Source organism: Epargyreus clarus, unplaced genomic scaffold, assembly GCF_041222505.1.
Source record: "Epargyreus clarus isolate Ecla_fem2 unplaced genomic scaffold, WU_Ecla_fem_2.2 ptg000010l, whole genome shotgun sequence".
Classification (NCBI taxonomy): Eukaryota; Metazoa; Arthropoda; class Insecta; order Lepidoptera; family Hesperiidae; genus Epargyreus; species Epargyreus clarus.
In genome coordinates, this window is record NW_027332218.1 from 2,069,237 (window position 1) to 2,092,808 (window position 23,572).

Sequence of the window (23,572 nt, forward strand, 5' to 3'; positions counted from 1 at the left end):
GCGACCAGGCTTCAAACCGACGGGATCGACAGCCGGGACCGGTGGTTCACGGGACCGCAATTCCTACGAGCCACAGAAGAGCACTGGCCTACGGAGAACGGGGAAGGTGAAGAGACCGGGGAGACGTGTTACACCGTCTCAGAAGAGGACTCGGACCGCAACGACTCATTACCCGACATTAGAAGGTTCTCCAGTTACCTGAAGCTTATAAGGGCGACGGCACTTACTCAGCTATTCGTCGAGAAGCTTCGATCTAGAGACAAGACTCTACACTTAGAAGTGTCACACTTAGAAGCGGCCGAACGACGGTGGTTTCAACGCGCGCAGCGGGACTCCTTCAGCGAAGACTTAGCGCGGTTAAGTCACAACCAGCCGCTACAACGACACAGCAAATTTAAAAGGCTCGACGCAGTATTGAACGACGGGCTAATAACCGCAAGAGGCCGTATAGGTGCGCTCTATTCTACAACGCACTCTAATGAGCCGGTAATACTCGACGGGCAGCATCCCTTTACTCACCTGCTTGTCGAGCATTATCATCGCCGGGCGGGACACGCGAATAACGAACGAGTCGTCAACGAGCTCCGTCAACGATTCATCATACTGCGCTTGAGGCCTACAGTCAAGAAAGTAGCACGAGCGTGTCAATACTGTCGCGTGTACAAGGCGACTCCGACGACACCACCGAAAGGAGACCTACCTAAAGTGAGGTTGGACTCGGGGCACCGCGCCTTCACCTATTGTGGCGTGGACTATTTCGGGCCCCTAACGGTGACTATCGGACGAAGACACGAAAAGAGGTGGTGTGCACTATTTACCTGTCTCACCACAAGGGCCATTCATTTAGAGATCGTCCAGTCGCTCTCTACGGACTCAGCTGTTATGGCGCTGCGAAGGATGGCCGCCAGAAGGGGTTGGCCGCGCGTCATATACTCCGACAACGCCACTAACTTTAGAGGGGCCGACGTCGAACTGAGAAATACATACGGAGCATGGATCGCAGCACTACGGGACTACGGTCTGCAGTACAACACCGACTGGCGTTTCATACCGCCGGGGGCGCCACACATGGGAGGAGCCTGGGAGCGCTTAGTGCGTTCAGTAAAAACCGCACTAAGCACCACGCTCAAAGAAAAGTCGCCAAAAGAAGAGGTACTGCAGACGTTAATCACCGAGGCCGAGTACAGCGTGAACGCGCGACCGCTCACGCACGTCTCCGTGGACCCCGAGGACGAGGAAGCACTAACGCCGAATCACTTCCTCATCGGCTCATCGACGGGGCTACCGCGGACGGGGCCATGCACCGAGGCGGACCGCAGCACGTGGAGAAGGGCGCAGGCACTGGCGGACCAGTTCTGGCAGCGATGGCTGCGAGAGTACCTGCCTACGCTCATTCCGCGGGGGCCGTCCAACGCACAGGCGTCACAACTGCGGGAAGGCGATCTCGTAATTGTGGTCGACTACGCCTTACCCCGCAATACCTGGCCGAGAGGAGTCGTCGAGCGAGTTCACCCGGGACCTGATGGCATCGTCCGGTCTGCAGACGTCCGCACAAAGGGAGGTGTGTTCCAGAGGCCAGCGACGAAGCTTGCCGTCCTTCAGATGGAGGAGGCTTCGAAGAATCTACGCCGGGGGGAGAATATTACGGACGACAACGGCCTAAGAATTTAAATGTAAATGTTGATTAATGTAACTTGTGTATGTAATTAAGACTATGTAAATAAGACATTTTATTGCAATAGATATAAGTCCTACGTAATAAGAATAGATATGTAAGAGTAGGATAGCAATAGAGTGTAAGCATAGAATTGTAAGAGTAAGACAGGCTATGTTAGAAAGGGACGGCAATAGGACGCGGTTGCTGACTGAGCCTGCGCCTGTTGCGGTACCCAAAATAAGTACTTAAGCTCGCCTTTTTGTATGGAAAAATGTGTACGCCTCGGAATAAAAACAAGAAGAAAAGAACTGAAGATTCAAGTTGGAGTTTTATTTGAAAACCCATAATCTACACATATTATACTTTGAATGTAGGCGAATATTAAACCATTTTGTTTTTCCTTCTTAAGTAAGTATGTACAATTTTATTTACGTACTATTGTATAAAGGACACATCCGACAATATGAAAAAGACCTGTAAATTCGATTACGGGTCGAATATGTTCAAGATTGGGAGAATGAATGAACGATAGAATTTCAAATGCTTATGTCATGCGTAAAGAAATACGGGTTTTACGAGCACAAGACGGTTTACGATGTCCTCCGAAGGGTCTTAGCTTGATCATTCGGTTTATGGCTATATTTTCTTTTACGCACTTTTTAATAGCAATTGCAACACTATTAAGAGTATTTTGTTTCTCTATTGGGCATGAGTCTGTTCTGATAACCAAAAAGTAATTCCTCATCACATTCTAAAGTACAGGACACATGTTGAGCTACCAGTGGTCACCCATCTAACTCAATACCGACACTAATATTGCTTTTTGTAGAGCAGTTAATGTGTACCTTATATACATAATTTAACACCTTTGATGATTTTTCACAAAAACTGTTTCACGAATACTATTTTTTTATTAACACCATTTCCTGCATAACGTTTTTGGTTACTCATACACTTACTTTTAATTACTCGTAGATTCTTAAATTAAGGCGAATATTAAACTTTTATTTTTATATATCCCTCTTAAATATGCACTATTTTATTTACGTACTATTTTATAAAGGAAAACACCCCTCAATATGAAAAAGACCTGTAAATTCGATTACGTGTCGAATATGTTCAAGATTGGGAGAATGAATGAACGATAGAATTTCGAATGCGTATGTCATGCGTAAAGAAATGCGGGTTTTACGAGCACAAGACGTTTTACGATGTCCTCCGAAGGGTCTTAGCTTGATCATTCGATTTATGGCAATATTTTATTTTACGTATTTCTTAATAGAACTTGCAACATTATAAAATACAGACCAGCTAATATCGCATTTAACCAAATAGACATCTTTTAAAGATTTTGAGATAAAAAGATGTTTTAAAATAAAATACCTGCCTGTTTATTTACAAAGTATAATCCTGAATTGAATAGAACTTGTATGATTAGCTAATTCGACATTATAAAAAAAGCTTGTAGGTTTGGTAAAAAACTAAATCGAATTTGAGGAAACTTTTACGCAAACTGAGAAAGGATTTTACGGAGACACATGACTTTACATTCTGATTTCCGAATGATATCAAATATCTAATGTTCCTATGTTAAAAAAAAATTAAATAGAAAAATATCTTTTTTTTTAAAGTTTTTCAATACAATCTGTGGTTGCTCGTATGTATCGGTTTGCGTGAAGACCTTTATTTGTTTAGGACTTACCGGCCCTTCGGTTTGAGGTCCAATATTAATATCCATCGAAAGTTTTATTGGCAACGGATAAATAGGGATTAATTGCGACTTCAATGCGTGGGTTGGGACCTTTAAAGCTGCGCATTCATTGGACGACTATGATCTGCAACTTGTCGCAGAAATTTCGTGAGTAAAGACGACGTTATCGATAAAGGCAGAAAACAAATATGTGCATAATTTAATCTTAGTTAATTATTGCTGTTCATAGATTTTTAATTTTTAAAGGTACTACATTAGATAGATTAACTATCTAATATCGGGCGTGTTTATTTAGTTTGCAACTAAATAAACATGCCCGATATTAAATATTAGGCATTATTAGAAACCTTCTTTACATATATATTTCTTATGTGCGTGTGTATGTCACTGAACTCCTGAAAACGACTGGACGGATTTTGATGAAATTTGTTGTGTGTGTTCAAGGGCACTTGAGAATGGTTTAGATTCACAATTTAGTCCGTGGGAAAAGGTTTTTTCAATTATTTTTTAATTCGTAAGTAGTTATAGAATCGGAAACTATGCATTTGATCAAGTGATGATCTTTAGCACAGTTGTTGTCCAAGAGCCCACGAGGGTTTGGGAGTTGGTGAGACCGATTTTCGACAAATGGCACCACTGTCATTCCAATGCAGGTACAAATTTTCCGTTTTATGTATGTCATATTATTTCTTCAAAATGCGGGCGAAGCCGCGGGCACCACTAGTATACTATAATAATGTGAGAAATTTAACTGTACGTCAGAACCCATGCCATAATGTTTCACACCAATTATATCAACATCTATTACCAACATTTCGTCTTTATATAAATTTTCATTCATAATATTTCTCAATCGTCAGCTATTTCATGAATACGCAGCTTTATGTTAATGATACAAAAGTATCAAAGTCCACCTGTCAACAGCGTCGTTGTATGAAATTTATTAAATAACTTGAAGCTATGGTGTGTTTGTACTAAACCGTGTCTTAGCACCACAAGACAATTGAAAAGAAGTGGAGGAGCATGCAGTTCACCTGATGGTAAGTGATTTGAAGGTGGTAGAACCCTTTGTGGTTCAATTCCGGCGGCACCACCGCCACACCTATTTCTACCTAATAACAGCAGTGTTAGGCGCTGCTGTGTTCCGGTTTGAAGGGTGTGGTAAGGGAGACAGACTTTTCCGAGGCGTTCCAGCTCAGTCCTCAGGGGTAGCGGCGCATCTGTAGACGACCTCAGGTAGGTATATCTAATCCTATCTAAGGTTGATTACAGATGTCCATAGGCGGCAGTAGCCACTTACCATCAGGTGGACTGCATGCTCGTCTGCTACTCTTATATTATAAAAAAAAAAAGTGGCTGCTGCCGCCCAGGGATATCTGTAGTCAACACCAGATAAGGTTAGATTCCTATATCAGGTCGGTCACAGATTCGCCGCTACCCCTGAGGACTAAGCTGGAACGCCTCGGAAAAGTATGTCTCTCTTACCACACCCTTCAGATCAAAGCACAGCGCTTAACACTGTTAAGTAAGTGTTATTAGGCTGAAATAGGTGTGGCGGTGGTGCCGTCATAGTCGAACCACCTTGAAGGATAGTTTTATGTTATTTTTAATTGATTGTTATTTTTAATGATACTAAATAACGATCATTCATTTACAGTAATCTTTAAAAATACAAAACAAATTTTCAGACAAACTTCGAACAAAATGGCTGATACAAGATCCACGTCTTGATTTCTGTTTGCGAAATTAACGAACCGTTCAGTTGGCATTTGCATTCAAAACATAATATTAGAGAAATTCTTTATAGAAATAAACGACTGTTACGTTTCTTGGGAATCTTGTTATTGCATTGAAACAACTAAAGTGGATAAATATTTGTAGTAATTGTAAGAAAGAAATAAGAAACAAAGAAGGATTGAAGAAAAGATACAAGTAAGAAAGAAGAAATTAAGAAAAAGAGATATAGAATAAATAATAATTTATTTCAAAAGTAGTTTACAACATATAACAAACAAGTCTCGAAACTATTAGTCTAGAAAGAATGCAAGGTTTATAAGAACTAAAAAAGGACAGGAAAGAAAGAAGGAAGGAAAAGGAAATAAAGATAAAAGAAAAAAAAAGAAATATTAATTCATTTCTAAAAATAGAAACTATAACTATAGTCCATTTTCATTTGCTTAGTTGATAACCTTTTAATGTCCCGATGCTGGGAACGGGACCGATGTAAGTCTGAAACACACACTCCACTGCTCTATTAAATAGAATATAAGAAAAAATACATGCAGTCAACGGACATTTTTATATATATAAATAAATTGATTCCATGAACTGCAAACGTCATTTATTGCACTCAAAGTACATTCCCCTCTTCGGTTGTAGAACAAAAAGCAGCAGCATAGTTAGCAATTAGCCGACGTAGCTAAAGCAGTCTAGACCAGACTCCGCGATAATCTAGCGCCGCTATCTTTAATTGCTCTTGCTCCGTCTGTAACGAACCGACCGTGACTCGACTACTTAGCGTTTTAAAATATATTTTATTTCATTTACCACAATATTCATCAGTAAAGTACGCAATACGTGTTGAAAGAATAAGTATACTTCCAATTAAAAAAATAATTAGGCTCGCAAAATCTCAAAATCAGTTAAATCTTCTCCAAAAATAGTGGTAGTGTTTTTAAACTGATAAATAATTTTGGTTTTGTGCAAACAATCACAGTTATAAAATTGAGAAAAGGCATTTATCAACCTCTCTCCATCAGTTACTTTTTATCGGTAACCATAAAAATAAAAAAAACAATGATAGTTATTTTCATTATCAAATGCCACACGCCAGAAACTTCATGTATTATCAGATTATAGTTTAATTCACTCAACATGCAAAGTGCAGCATTTTAACTGATTATTTGCAGAACAAAAAGCAGCAGCATAGTTAGCAATTAGCCGACGTAGCTAAAGCAGTCTAGACCAGACTCCGCGATAATCTAGCTAAAGATAGCAGATCTTTAATTGCTCTTGCTCCGTCTGTAACGAACCGACCGTGACTTGACTACTTTTGTTTAAAAATATATTTTTATTCATTTACCACAATATTTATCAGTAAAGTACGCAACAGTTGGTGAAACAATATGTATACTTCCATTTAAAAAATAATTTGGCTCATAAAATCTCAAAATCAATTAAATCTTGTCCAAAAATATTGATAGTGTTTTTAAACTGATAAAAATTTTTGGTTTTGTACAAACAATCACAGTTATAAAATTGAGAAAAGGCATTTATCAACCTCTCTCCATCAGTTACTTTTTATCGATAACCATAAAAGTAAAGAAACAATGATAGTTATTTTTATTATAAAATGCCACACGCCAGAAACTTCATGTATTATTAGATTATAGTTTAATTCACTCAACACACAAAGTGCAGCTCTTTTAACTCATTTGTAGAACAAAAAGCAGAAGCATAGTTAGCAATTAGCCGACGTAGCTAAAGCAGTCTAGACCAGACTCCGCGATAATCTAGCGTGCTTTCTTTAATTGCTCTTGCTCCGTCTGTAACGAACCGACCGTGACTCGACTATTTATTCTTGCTCTTTTATATAAATAGGAGCAGCGAGGATGGCTGATTAACTGGTAGTTGCTACCTATGGACATCACTAACAAGTACACTATTGTCTAATTAACTCCGGTTAGAATTTTAATCCTTCCTGAAGTAGGCATATGCAATGCAATCTCTGAAGATTAAGGGAGGTAACACAGGAACGATTATAAGCTAATGCACTAGCGACTGCCTATGCTAGCGACCGCTCTTGGTAAGCGTCGATGACGGGCAGCGGCTGCCTTCAACACGCGGTGACAATTGACGGCGATTGCTGGTGACAGATCCTGACAGATTGTAACCGTCAATGACAGTCCACGGCTGTCCCGAACGTCACTGTCATCGAGCGGCTAGTCAGCGTCCGTCAGCGTCAGTATGCGACAGGTATGGCGACTTCCGCCGACTACCGCCGCCTATCGTCAGCCACTGCAAGTGACCATCGGTTGTCATCAGTGCACACTTTCCTAAGTTGCGTGGCGTTGCATAATTTCCTCTGCCTTAACACTGCTGTTATAAGACACACGTTGATATGGTAGAAGCACTGTCGAAGTAGTACTCTCGAACCACGAAAGATCCTACGATATCTGAAACTATGAAAATTTCAACTTACTTTATTTATCGAGAACCACTTAACAGATTACTGTATTGAATTTAAGAGGCCCTTAAATGAAAACTATTGGAATACCTTCAAATTAATTTATTTTCTTTAGCAAACTGAAGTACCTCTAGACAATAGGCCATAGAGTCTAAAACTTAAATTAAAACCCTTATCTTAATGGGGTCGGTTCGGATCGACGTAACCTTAAACAACCTTCGTTTCGTCTCGATAACATTATTAGGACATTCACATTTGAAATTTTGCAATATATAATTTAATTTTTTTATTTGATATATATTTTTTCTTCGTTTAATAAGATGTCAGTTTTTACTATTCCATTTCGGCCAAAACAACTACGACTAGTAAGTTATCATAAAATAATCAAAATGTGCGATTTAAGTCCTTAAAGCCAGATTTCAGCCAGATTTCTCTATATTGTAATTAACATGTTAATTGACAAGAAAAGTAATATAGAATGTGAGCTATTGAACAAATACACGATGTTGAAACTTCGTGTTCAATCTGTCAATCGTCAACAAGAAACTCATCAACGCCTAATCAAAAAAAACGATGATTTATGGTCCTTAAAACTTGATTTCCATTTTTATACCCAAAAATATTTTTAATATATTAAAAATTAATAAAAACAATACCATACCGTGCTGAAAATTCACGTTATCATCTGTCAATTTCCGACAAGCAAATTATCCAAAGCTAATTAAAATGAGCGACGCTTTTTGGTCCTCCGAGCCGGATCGGGGCGAAAATTTCCTCACACAATGGGCTTAGCAGAACTGCGAAAGCCCAAAACTTAAATTAAAATCCTTATCTGATGAAGTCAATCGAAGTTGCGTTCAACTATGATCCTTTGTCTAGAAACTCGGATTAATTACCACTGTGTGAGGCATGCGGGCTTTATCTGTTTTATCTGTGGGGGCTTATTATTGAAATCGACTTTATAATTGAATGTGGACTATTATGTAAGGTAATGTTTGAATTGGTATAAGGAAGTATAATTTTACACAAATAAATATAATTAACGCGTTTGTTTGTAATCTAAATAAGAAAGCTTTTTTAAACGTATATAGTATTATTTTATTATTATGAAATTATATACAGTAATTACGACAAAAATATCTTTTTTTCTTTCTGTCTGTCTGTCTGTTTATTCCGGCTTATCTCCGAAACTGGACGGCTGGACTGATTTTTACGGGACTTTCACTAGCAGTAAGCTAATGTTATAATGAGTAACTTAGGCTACATTAATTATTTAGTAAGCTGTAGTAGAAACATATTTCATCATTTTTGTAACTTAATTCATATTTTTTTAAGGAATTGATTTTGTTGAATTTCAGTTTTTTAATAATTACTTTATATTTTTAAACATATTGTCATTCAAAACACCCAGGACAGAAAACCCAAAAAAATCTTTTAGACTTCAGGCTTATGCCTGGCCGGCGATCGAACCCTGAACTGTCTGCATTAGTTACTGCACCATGCGGATCATCTAAAAGTAAACTATTTATTTCAGACAAATTAATTTGATAAATTTTCAAAGACTCACTTATAATAAAAACTTATAGGCCATTTACAAAGAAAGCTGCATGAAATTAAAAGCATAAAGTAAATCTACAATACTAACTTCGTGAGTGGAGACTGAGTATTGTTTTAATTGCCACTTCGCAAGCCTTGCTTTATTGATAGCAAGTGCACTTTGAATTGTTTCAAATTACTTTTTATTTGGGTTCCGCAGCCGAAGGGTAAAATGGATGCCTATTACTAAGTTTCAACTGTCTGCGCGTTTGTCCGTTTTTCAAAAGGCTTTATCTCTTAAACCGACATTATCACGGATTGTTTAAAATAAAAATATTTAACAAAAAACATCGGTTAATAAACTTGACTGATCTTAATAATATAGCATACTCCCACAATTCATCGCTAATATAAAAATAAATATAATAATACAACCAAACATGAAATAAAATATCATCAAAAAAGTGCCCAACCTAATACTTATAAGTAATCTATTATTTCTAGGATAGCTTATTACTTAGAAATACACGCCAGCGACTTATATGCGGCAACCATCTTAATCCTCAGGAGCTCAGGAATAGCATCATCTATAATCAGCTTTACGTAACACTGCTATCCTATTTCAAGTTGGTTACCTAGTATCAGGTGGAATGTACGAACGTTCACTATTTTAAAAATATGTTTATTCGCTTATACAGAAGTAACAAATAATCATGCTTTCCACCTAGCTACTGTCACCCATGGACATCTGCAATCAATACTACATAAAAATAAACCTACCTATGTTCGACCACAGGTGCATTACCACCCGTGAAGACTAAGTTAGAACGCCTGCTTTCAATTCGAATACAGAATACAGTAGCGCATAACATTGCTGTCATTAGGCAGAAATAGGTGAGACGGGGGTTCATCCGAATTCAAACCGCGATTCAACCTTTAAAAATAAAGAACTAAAGAACTCCAACCCACAAATAATTTTAAAAATTTTAATCACCTATAGATAAAAAAGTCATATTACAGAACCCAATAAAACCATAGTTAAACACGCTGTAGGCAAGGGCTCGTCAATTCAGAATAAGCCGCGGGCGTCGCCAGATAGCGACTTGGCTGCTATCTGCGAAAGTTCGCCTTTGAGACGAGTTCCATTTTATCAGCCGGAGTTTCTGCGCCCAAGTAGCTTAATACGAGACCCTTGTGTGAAAAAGAGCACCCTGTATTCATAATTCTTTATATGCTAAATTCGAAAAAGGAATAAAACTGATCTTTATGAAAATACTTGTCACATACTTTGTCACTGTGTGGCTGTGTTTTACTTTAAAGGATGTGGTAAAGAAGACATAATTACACGAAGCGTAATCTAATGAAAAGGGTTTAGACTATAGCCCAACACACCGTCTAATTATGTATTGATAGACTCCATCATCTTTTACATTTTTTAACGAACTAATTATTAAAGGTATGTAGGTTCTCCCACGATTTTTTCCTTCACGGATAAACAAAGTGTATGTAATTGTTTGCGTGAAAGATAATATCGTGAACATCGCTTTAAAAGTTTAATTAGAAAATACTTGATTGGTTTAATAAATTATACGCAAATATATAGTAGCTGTTGAGGCACGCTTTTAAGTTAATACAATACCTGTACTTATGTACTATGAGTATTATTTTTTTATATTTTGAAGGTGGTAGAACCCTTTGTGGTTCGACTCCGGCGGCACCACCGCCACACCTATTTCTACCTAATAACAGCAGTGTTAGGCGCTGCTGTGTTCCGGTTTGAAGGGTGTGGTAAGGGAGACAGACTTTTCCGAGGCGTTCCAGCTTAGTCCTCAGGGGTAGCGGCGCATCTGTGGCCGACCTCAGGTAGGAATATCTAATCCTATCTGGGCTTGATCACAGATGTCCATGGGCGGCAGTAGCCACTTACCATCAGGTGGACTGCATGCTCGTCTGCTACTCTTATATTATAAAAAATATATATATATATATAATATAGCAGACGAGCAGGCAGTCTACCTGATGATAAGTGACCCTTTAAACCAGAACACAGCAGCACTTAACGCTACTATTCAGAGCCGGATTTAGAAGTCTACAGGCCTTAGGGCAACAAAGGAGTGGAGGCCCCCTGGCCCCAAATTATTTTCCAAATAAAATGATCAATTTTTTCTTTCTTTCTTTCTTTCAATTTTTTCAGTTGAGTTTTTCAATAAATATTTTATTGTGAAACGCAGGTAGATACTTCTAGTATCCATGTTTGTACAAAGTACTGTAGATAAAAGTAAAGCAGCGAAAAAAATATCAAAGGAAAAGATATATTTTTTTTTACTAGTGTTTACTAGTCGGAATTAAAAAAAAATCCGTCGTCTCTATTGTGGGGGCCCCTCTTTCGTGGAGGCCTCGGGACTGACGTCCCGGTTGCCCTCCCTAAAATCCGGCCCTGCTACTATTATAAGGCAGAAATAAGTGTGGCGGTGGTGCCGCCGGAGTCGCACCACAAAGGGTTCTACTACTTCGGAAAATTACCTGGGATTCAAACAACTAGTATTCAAAAACTGGGATCCCCGACATGAGAGGGAAAAGTAGTATAAAGAACTGGCAATACATCTTTTTACCCCAAGCTCCCGGCGTTCTCCCCGAACGATTTCGAAGAAACTAATTTTTGAGCACACACTATTTTAGAACAAATTGGCGTAACTTGCCCCAATTCGGGAGTTACGGTCGCTTTGTTAGACCTTCGAGGGAGTCAGGGTCTTAATTGAGTGTTTCGATGTGTTAACTTTAAGAAAAATTGGCGAAAAATGGTGTAAAATGGCCTTTTTTCGGTCTAGATGTAGTCTCAGGCGTTCTATTGCGGGTTTGACACAATCATAAATATGTTGTGGTGAAGAATAAGCAAGTAAACTACTTGAAGAAACTTCTTCATGTATGTATGAAGTCTACCGTAAATCGGTAATTTACAATTGGACATCAAAATCTAATCTAAAAATAAAAAAACAATTTAAAAATTTGGGTTGTATGGAATCCACCGAGTGCGAGTTCGACTTGCACTTGGCAAATTATTAATTGATATACGTTGAGCTGTTACACAAATAAAATGAGTGATTGCATCTTTATTTCTATAGGACAGACGAACTTTATTTTCAATTTTTTTTTTTTTATAATATATGTGTAGCAGACGAGCATGCAGTCCACCTAGTAATAGCATAGTAAGTGGCTACTGCCGCCCATGGACATCTGTAATCAACCCCAGACAGGATTAGATATTCCTACCTGAGGTCGGCCACAGATGCGCCGCTACCCCTGAGAACTAAGCTGGAACGCCTCGGAAAAGTCTGTCTCCCTTACCACACCCTTCAAACCGGAACACAGCAGCGCCTAACACTGCTGTTATTAGGTAGAAATAGGTGTGGCGGTGGTGCCGATGGAGTCGAACCACAAAGGGTTCTACCACCTTCAAACTACTTATATCGGGATTATAGGAATTATCGGGAACTCTTAAATGATTCAATAGTAAATCGAACAACAAGGAAAAAGCTCAAACATTACTAACTTATACTTCGAAAGAGTTACTTATTTTCCTTGTACTTTCTATGAATAGAAACAATGTGTGAATGTTTTCCTGTTTGACTCAAAAGGACAAAGTCACTATTGTGCCTATATATTTTGTGCCAATATTACAAAGATAGTTACATAATACGCAGCAAGGAGAAAGACCAAATAATTAATTATTATAAAGGTATTAGAACCCTTTGTGGTTCGACTCCGGAAGCACCATCGCCTTACCTATTTCTGCGTTATAAGAGCCATGTTAAGTGCTGCTGTGTTCCGCTTTAAAGAAATGGGTAAGGGAGATATACTTTTTGGAATCATTCCAAATTAGTCCTCAGAGGTAGCAACATCTGCGGCCAATCTCAGACACGAATCAATTTTTTTCATTGATTTTTGCATGTGATATGCGAATTATAAATTGATTATTTACCATTTACTTTATCAGAGAAGGAAAAAATATTTAGAAATTCTTCATGTTCCTTTATGATATGAGAGTTATTTACAAAAAAGTTGTGTGATCTCTACCAATTCAGACTCAGCCAATCTAAACTCACTTTGAGAGGAGACCCGTGCCCAGCATTGGAACAATTATAAGTATACAACACAAATGTATGAATTAGTATTGATTGCGTAAAATTTCGATGCATAGTAACAATAGACCTACCAAATACAAATATTTGGCATAGTTCACGCCAAACTGCCCGTCCGCTCTGAAGTTGTTGAGAGCAGGTGTAGTCATACAATTTACTATGGCGACGCGATTCATTTCTGTATTCAGAGCGGACAAGCAGTTTTACGCGGACTATAAGAGTATATCTAAAACCCATAGAATAGCAAACCTGAAGCAGCAATTAGTTTCGTGGCTTCCCTAGTCCTCGCTTTGTCCTCACTGCTAGCGTCCTTTCTTTACCTTTTTGTCTTATCTTTTATCTTTCCATCGCAAACAATGCCTCCCCATATTTGTTTACTCCTTTTTGGAGATCCGATATGATCTTTTCACTGGGAACCAGACTTTACTTAGTCTGTTTTGTTTCATGGGTTTATGTGCATATTTTTCTATATTATTATGTTCTCACATTTACATTCAAAAGTCAAATATTTAAATTAACTTTCTTCGAGTCTTTTATTATTATTTTTTTTTATGCACACACAATACACACACAATACAAGAAGAAAAAAACACATATAAAGAAATTGTACAAACGCACTGCCTATTTCTGTAAGAAATTTCTTCCAGCAGATTTATGAGTGGATAGGAGATGCAGAATGATAGAATCTGTGTGTACTTATATAAAGATGTAAAAATGTAAAAATAACATTACATTTTATACTATACATACCTATATAGATATATAAACACTTATATACATATACTATATATAAATTATATATATAAACTACTTTGATAAGGAACTATGATACTCTTTAACTCGCATTTTGAATACGGAAATAGTGTCAGATTCTTCTTCAGTGTCTTTTCTGAAAATCTAGCGAAATTTACTAGTGTAAGCATTATTCCTGAAAGACTGTTTTATATCATAAAAGATTCAATAACAATTCCATCTTTTATTTTATCTAACAATCCATTCTATGACATCTTATTCTCTGAAAACATATTATATCCTTCTTTCACTTTATAACAATTAAATAGTCTTACCTATTAACATAAATTCATTATAAGTATTGTAATGAAAATATACTTATAGTAGGACTAGCCAACGTTAGGGTATCGATTTCAGATGTCGATGTTGTAAAATTGTCGTCGACACTTATCATACTTTTCACAAGGTGCCTTGGATTCGAACTTCGGACCCCTCCATCAACTCTCCGAGTTCTAACCAGTATGCCTATTTTTTTTTATTGACGTGGGGGAAACATTCAAAAGGTACCCGACGCCATGGGAGCGACGCCGGATTATGTGGGACTTTAACACAACCAGAACACAACCAGAGTCTTCCTAACGCGATGCCCTTCTTACGGGCTCTGCCCTGGGGGGAGCAATTTACGCTCCGCTCACATCCCCTGGTGATTACAGCGATATGCGACCACACAAACCGCTGTCCTCCCCAGGTTCGCTTGCTGGACGGTTTGAGCTCTCACTCTTGCCGCCCGCAACCCCGGAAGCCCCATTTAGTCGCCTCTTACGACAGACAGGGGATACCGTAGCCCTATTCTGATCCCGGTACTACCTAACCAATACGCCTGCCTTCATTTTTCGCAAAAGAAGTATAATTTCGAATAAAATATTTTCAATTATCCCCATATTTACGTCGATAGGGTATAAAACCCTAAACGCAAATTGAACATAAAACATCAGGGCTGAACCTGCAAGACCTCCGTCAGGGTCGATAGAGATTATAATTAGAAATTTTCCACCAGCGCGGGGATTAAGAAAAATGGGTTTCGGTATTTCGATTAATTAATAATTTGTCTGTTCAGCGCCGAATCGGGTATAGGGTGAAAATTTAATGAGAGCCAACGTACTGCTCTGGGGTTTGATTCGCTATACACCAGATTCCATACGAATATCGTGTTACTCTTATTAGCTTAGCAAATATTGAGTTGCTCAAAATTAAGAAGCTCATAAGACCTTTCTTAAAATGACAACTACATAAAACTGGATCTAAAAACCCAATACCCGTTTTACTAACAAATTTCTTATCTTAGTGTGAATTACACAAGTTATTTTGACAATTAAAAACTTATAAATAACGCGACCGATAAAGTTACATGCCTATATCATGCATCAAACCTAGTGCCTTGATTCACGAATGAATTTAGGATTCAAGCAATGGAATCTTAAGCTATTATCTGACACTCCGTGTAAAAGAGAAGCAAGTAACGTCTATTATTATATCGATCGAAATAAATAAAGATTGAAATTTGATATTTGAACACAGTTTGAACATAAAAACCAAACAATGGAATCTTATTCATAAAATAACGCGTCCCCGGTGTACCTAATCCAACCGCATACGCTTTTTATAATTCCATTCCGAGCTTTTCCAGTTTAATATTCGCTTTATATACTGGACGTATGTAATCCGCATCCTTTTTCAATAGATACACTGGCTTGTGGAAAACGTTTAATTTAGAATTCATGGAATACTAACTATAGTATTGTTGCGGCTGTATTTTAAATTTACAAACAAAGAAACAAGCAAGCAAACAAACAGTCGTATTTAAAATATTAGTTAAAGCGAAATCGACCACTTTACGTAGGTATAGTCCACGCGACACTTCTAGTCGGCTCGAATATAGAAATGAGAATATAGAAATAGAAATCTAATATAGAAATGAGTCGCGTCGCCATAGCAAATTGTATGACTACACCTGCTCGCAACAACTTCAGAGCGGACTAGCAGTTTGACGCGTTTTTTTTTATAATATAGGAGTAGCAGACGAGCATACAGTCCACCTGATGGTAAGTGGCTATTGCCGCCCATGGACATCCGTAACAACCCCAGATAGGATTAGATATTCCCACCTGAGGTCGGCCACAAATGCGCCGCTACCCCTGAGGACTAAGCTGGAACACCTCGGAAAAGTCTGTCTCCCTTACCACACCCTTCAAACCGGAACACAGCAGCGCCTAAAACTGCTGTTATTAGGTAGTAATAGGTGTGGCGGTGGTGGCGCCGGAGTCGAACCACAAAGAGTTCTACCACCTTCAATGATACCAGTGTCACAGTGAATCAAGCCGCGGCGTACCGAATACAACCGCATACGCTTTTTATAATTCCATTCCGAGCTTTTCCAGTTTAATATTCGCTTTATATACTGGACGTATGTAATCCGCATCCTTTTTCAATAGATACACTGGCTTGTAGAAAACGTTTAATTTAGAATTCATGGAATACTAACTATAGTATTGTTGCGGCTGTATTTTAAATTTACAAACAAAGAAATAAACAAGCAAACAAACAGTCGTATTTAAAATATTAGTTAATGCGAAATCGACCACTTTACGTAGGTATAGTACGCGCGACACTTCTAGTCTGCTCTGATATAGAAATATAGAAATAGAAATCTAATATACAAATGAGTCGCGTCGCCATAGCAAATTGTATGACTACACCTGCTCGCAAACTTCAGAGCGGACTAGCAGTTTGACGCGTTTTTTTTATAATATAGGAGTAGCAGACGAGCATACAGTCCACCTGATGGTAAGTGGCTACTGCCGCCCATGGACATCCGTAATCAACCCCAGATAGGATTAGATATTCCCACCTGAGGTCGGCCACAGATGCGCCGCTACCCCTGAGGACTAAGCTGGAACACCTCGAAAAAGTCTGTCTCCCTTACCACACCCTTCAAACCGGAACACAGCAGCGCCTAAAACTGCTGTTATTAGGTAGTAATAGGTGTGGCGGTGATGCCGCCGGAGTCGAACTACAAAGAGTTCTACCACCTTCAATGATACCAGTGTCACAGTGAATCAAGCCCCGGCGTACCAAATACAACCGCATACGCTTTTTATAATTCCATTCCGAGCTTTTCCAGTTTAATATTCGCTTTATATACTTGGCGTATGTAATCCGCATCCTTTTTGACTGGATACACTGGCTGAAAACTGTTCTATTTTAAAACTCCACTCATGAAATATTAACTGAATTGTTATTCAGCTATAACCTATTATTAGAGGTCGGGGTTTGAATCCTATCCATGCACGTCTGATTTTTGATGAAGTTCACTTTTTAGTAATAAAAAATGTAGTTGTTCGAAATTTGATCTATCTTGGGTCACAGCGATACTCATACCATAAAGGGGTGAGGTTCAAATCCCAAACACGCACTAGTTTTTTTAATAATGTGCGTTTTAGAATTCATTATCACTTTAATGTTAAAGGAAACTTCGTGAGAAAGCTAATATGCTTGAAAAGTCTTAAAAAAAGTTTTCAAAAGTGAATGAAGTCTGCCAATCCGCACTTGGCCAACATTGGCCTTTGGCATAAAACCCTCTAACTATAGAGACCTATTCTAAAACGTACATAACGTCTAAAAAATACCGAGGATTCGAACCTCGGACCCTCGATTGAGCGTCCAACTTCCAAACCACAAAACTATCACTAATTAACTCTATTATTTTAAGACAATCTATTTTATAATCCTTTAGGCCCATTTACATTCTATCATATGTTTTATTCAAATTTCGAACAGATAATTAGCCCTTCGGTACCTAAGTACTATAAGTAGTATTACAGTAATCCGCTTATCTGCTAAAACATTTGAATTTTTGGCCCTTTTCATTATAACTTTACCTCAAACACACAGGTTTTAACGAATTAATTAACGAATGTAAAGTCAACTTTAATATAATTAAAAGGAGTCAGGTAGGATAATTTTTAGGGTTTCATACTCAAAGGGTAAAAACGAACCCTATTTCTGAGCCTCCGCTGTCTGTCCATCTGTCACGGGGATCACTGGAACTGTAAAAGATAAACACGAAATTTTTACAGAGCATGTATAACGATTGAAACTAGAAAAACGAATACTTACTAAAAATAAAAATAAAACTTCAAAATAAATAGGAGTTGCCATACAAGAAACCGCTATGTGTCGGCGTTTTCAAGTTTATTATTTAAACCATGTCACCATGTTAATGATAACATAAACTAAAAATTCGAACTAATCAGATTCCCAGCACTGCAATTCATCATCAACCCATTACTGTCCCACTGCTGGGCACGAGTCTCCTCTCAGAATGACAAGGATTAGGCCATAGTCCACCGCGCTGGCCAAGTGCGTATTGGTAGACTTCACATACCTTTGAGATTTTTTTTATAAATCTCTCAGTAATGCAGGTTTCCTCACGATGTTTTCCTTCACCGTTTGGCAAGTGATAATTAATTTCTAATACGCACATAACTTAAAAATCAGAGGTCTGCCTGGGATTTGAACCTCGGACCCCTCGATCGAGAGGCCTACTTTCTGAACCACTTGGCTATCACTGCATTTACCAAAATTGACGAACGCAATTAAACCTAAACTATAGACACTAGGGCCATACATCTCCATACATTTACCTTATCGGGTGAAATACACGAAGATTAGGAGAAGCTACAAATTAGGACAGACAGACAAATTCCGCCCTGCAATAACTACAAGATTACATCTATAATAAAGAAGGGTTCAGTACCCTTACCATGAGTTTTTACGTATTGACAAATATGACTGTTTTGGTATTTGTTTGCGTATTTGCCCATACGATTTCCAATCAGCGCCCCTAGCGGATTGTATCAGAACTACAGTGTCAGTAACATAACATTAAATGTCTAAATTGACAAATGGCGCTTTATGTTTTGTCTCTCTTTTTTGCGAATATGTGAGGTAGACAAAAATACTTGATCACTTACTTATTGTTACGTTTACTCAGTCTACGGAACAGAATAATGGATTGAGTAAACGTAACGTAAAATTGTGGGATGTTTTGAAAACCCATGGTAAGGGTACAGTGCAGTGTTTACTTTAGTGGACCCACTGTTAGATGATTTAACAAACAAGAATATATTTTTAAGAAAGACTTTCAATTATGTATTCAAGTAAAATATAATAATATTTTTTTAAATATATTATGTGTGTATAAACATAGTTTGTTATACGGTACGGGAGACATACTTTTCCGAGGTGTTAAAGCTTAGTCCTCAGGCGTAGCGACGCATCTATGGTCGACCTCAGTTATGAATCTAAAATTATCTAAATTAGACCAGACTGGTGAGCTCATCCGCTGCTCATATCATTAATAAATATAGTTTAAAAAACTAAAAAACACGCTTTTGATGATAACATCAACTAAAAAGTAGAAAATAATTTTCAATCTAGGAATCAATTAAGGAACAGTAAATAGTATAATTGTGAAAAAAGCGTGGGGTGGTCCATTTATCAGTTTTCGAAAAGCGCCCCACAACCTAGTAACTTTGCGATGAACTTTCTCTAAGGCGCTCGAACAATCTCGCCTCAAAAATTGTTTATCCTGAGGATGTTGATAAGGACAATGGCACAAAATTATTAAAATCGTGTATTGTCATCGGTTTTTGATAATTATTCAAAATTTTGAATTAAACTGAACGTTCAAAGTGGATAGAAATCGGGTTCAAAGATTCCGTTACGTAGTTACATACATACCTACATACATACATCGTACATACAACCCAAGCTAATAAAATCGTGTTAAAAATAAGTGTGAGTGCCTTCAAAGTCGAAACAAAGTATTCTACCTTCAAATCTCATGCTCCCTTCATTAAACATTAATTCCCGAAAAACATTTCACATAACATCACAAATTTCGAAGTTAAGTATTTAATTAAATAATTTATTCACACCGCATCAAGTAGCCGAATCAAAAGAACAGAAGTAATTACTTATTTACGACTTATGAACAAAATACACAAAGTTAAGTCACGAAATGGCTTGAATATTTAATAATGATTCTTCGTTATGTCAAGTATAACTCGATTTGATAAAGAATGTATATCAAAATGGCCGTTTGACTTATTATATCAAATCGCAAATATTGGCAGATATGTCTAAGTTTTTTTCTTATAATATTCTTAGGAGTAGCAGACGAGCATGAAGTCCACCTCATGGTAAGTGGCTACTACCGCCCATGGACTGTAATCAACCCCAGTTAAGATTAGATATTACTGCTACTCCTATATTATAAAAGATCTAGAACCACGGTTCTAGAATCTTCCAATTTAATACTGATAAATATAAAGAGTGGGCTGAAGATAGTTAGATAGAAATATAAAGAGTCCCAAAACAAACGCATCTCCAAATTATCTCAACGATAGCGAGATTGGCGGGTGCTAGCGGGGCTTTGGCTCAAGTTTTATTTATCCTTTATTTCTTTGAAATTCTACGAAGAAAGTTTTTCTTCGTAGCCTTACTACGTGTTAAAAATAATTATAATTCTTACGTTTCCGCTATACAGCTATCTAATCCAATTTACCTACCCTTTTAAAACAAATAGATTTTTTATTGGAGTTTTTGTCATACTACAAATCCTTGCAATAATAACGCAATGAAATATAAGTGTGTATGTATTACGGTTCAAGAGGAAAGCCCTGTGACGAGTGTGCATACCCTTTGGATACGGAACCCTAAATACTCGTATTATTACTACAAACGCATCTTGACGATGTATCTCAACGATTGTGAGAGATCGGCGGGTGCTAGAGGGGCTTTGGCTCCAGTTTTATTTATCCTTTATTTCCTTGTGTTATCCGCCTCTAGTTTATGCTCTCATACGCACTTAGACTCTTCGCTATTACGCGTATGAAGTACAAAATGTACTTAACGTAATTTCGCCACAAAACGATATGTTTTTAGGGTTCCGTACCCAAAGGGTACGGAGCCAAAACATGGACGCTCAGAGCAAATGACCGAAAACGTGTGGACGCGTTCGAGATGTGGTGCTGGAGAAGGATGTTACGTATTCCCTGGACAGCTATGAGAACTAATGTGTCAATACTCAAGGAACTCAAAATCTCAACTAGACTTTCGACCGTCTGCCTACAGAGAACCCTTGAGAATTTCGGCCATATTGCCCGGAAAAGTAGCGACAATCTCGAGAAGATATCATCACCGGCAAAGTTTAAGGAAAGGGACCGCGCGGACGTAGTCCGATGCGCTGGTCGGTCTTAATAGCAAGATGCATGAAGCCATCCACGTTGCTGAGAACCGGCACCGTTGGCGCAATATAGTCCGAGATAAGGTGATCCATGGACGCAAGGAGGACCCAAAGGGTAGAAACGGAACCCTTTTTTTTTTTTGTCGAGGGGGAAACCTTCAAAAGGTACCCGACAACGTGGGATCGACGCCGAGTTATGTGGGATTTTTACCACACTAAAACCCCCCCGGTGGCCGTCCTCTGCGCTGCGTTGAGGGCTCCGGGATCTCCAAAGGAACGCAACCGGAGTCCTCTTAGCGCGTTGCCCCGTCGGGCTCCGCCCAGGTGAGTTTGACGCTCGCCACACCATCATGTGTATACGACGGTATGCGACCACACATACCGTCGTCCTTCCCGGGGCCGCTGGCCGGGCGGTTCGAGCTCCCACTCTTGCCGCCCGCAACCCCGGAAGCCCCCTTTTAGTCGCCTCTTACGACAGGCAGGAGATACCGTAGCCCTATTCTAGTCCCGGAACTACAGGGACAAGAAACGGAACCCTATTACTAAGCCTTCATTGTGTGACCGTCTGTCCGTCTCTCATCTCGTCTGGCCTCACAACTCCTAAACCGTAATGGATAGACGCTTAAAGTTTTTAGAGAGTATGTATAATGGCCGCTATAACAACAATTACTAAAAATAAAAAAAGGTGAAAATATATGGAGTTGCCATACAATGAACCGCAGTGTTTAACGTTTTTCGCTTTATCTATTGAACCGTTATAGATAAAAAGTTAAAATCACCATGCATATACTTGTCTGTCAAAATAACAAATACTGAATTTAGAAAATAAAAAATTTGGTGTTACAGAAACCTCGGGTGCGTTTAACTTACATTTGGCCCTTATATTATATATATAAAATATAATCAAGTAATTCAAAGACAAAATACAGAATAAAACACAAGAAAGTGAAAAAAAAATTAAAAAAAAAAGACAACCAATCAACCAACATAATACGTAATGTAATTTATACAACTTTATTTGGGGGTGTATCACTATATACGGCATCTATATAAACGCACCCGTTTGATTACATTAACACTTAACCACCAATATAGAACCGAATATCATTTTTAAAAATTTAGTATTAGATTAAAATTGCTGTTATTGTATATCTTATTTTCGTATTATAAGAATACACAATAATACTTTATTTTTAATAAAATTGAAGTGGGAAATGAACATGAAGATTTTGAAGGTGGTAGAACCCTTTGTGGTCCGACTCCGGTGGCACCACCGCCACACCTATTTCTACCTAATAACAGCAATGTTAAGCGCTGCTGTGTTCCGGTTTGAAGGGTGTGGTAAGGGAGACAGACTTTTTCGAGGCGTTCCAGCTTAGTCCTCAGGGGTAGCGGCGCATCTGTGGCCGACCTCAGGTAGGAATATCTAATCCTATCTGGGGTTGATTACAGATGTCCATGGGCGGCAGTAGCCACTTACCATCAGGTGGACTGCATGCTCGTCTGCTACTCCTATACTATAAAAAAAAAAAAAAAAACATGATCTACTCCATATAGTGTGAAGTCCTAAGGTGCGTTGCTAGCTTTACAGATTAAATTAAAGTCCTACCACTATATAAACGCTCAACGTCTATATAATCGCACCCGTTTGATTACATTAACACTTAACCAACAATACAGTTAAGTAACTTAAAGTTGTAGGTTAACAAGTTAAGTTTGGAGCAATTTGATCGCAATACACCGGTTAGGAGCGATCAATCAAAAAGTTAGCGCCATTCTATTGAGAAGGCTATCTAATTCAAACGAGGCTTTAGAGGTTGTATTCAACAAATTATAACTTACTAATTATTGAATATATTTTCATAAATATTTGTTACTGTATAACTTTATTTTTGGAAAATAATAATTAAATTCTTACGATTAATATTTTTGCTTTAATAACCCGACATATAATTATAGACCCCAAGACAATTACACACACTTAGACACACACACACATATAAACAGACAGAAATGAAAATTAAAATTAAGATTTTTTAGCTGGAAATCGAACCCAAACCTTGCGTGGTCTACCAACACGATGTAATCTCCAAAATAAAATCAATGTATCAATCATATAGTTTTCACACTTTCATAGGACAAAAGTAAGTAAGTACTCGTATATCGATGTTTATGTTTATGGCAATTCTACACAAGAGAAATAAGATTTCTCAAATCTGAGACCAGATTGCTATCTGAAAAAGCTATTTGCAGTTCGTCTTGCGAAAAACATGTCTGAACATACTGATAAGACTGAGACAAA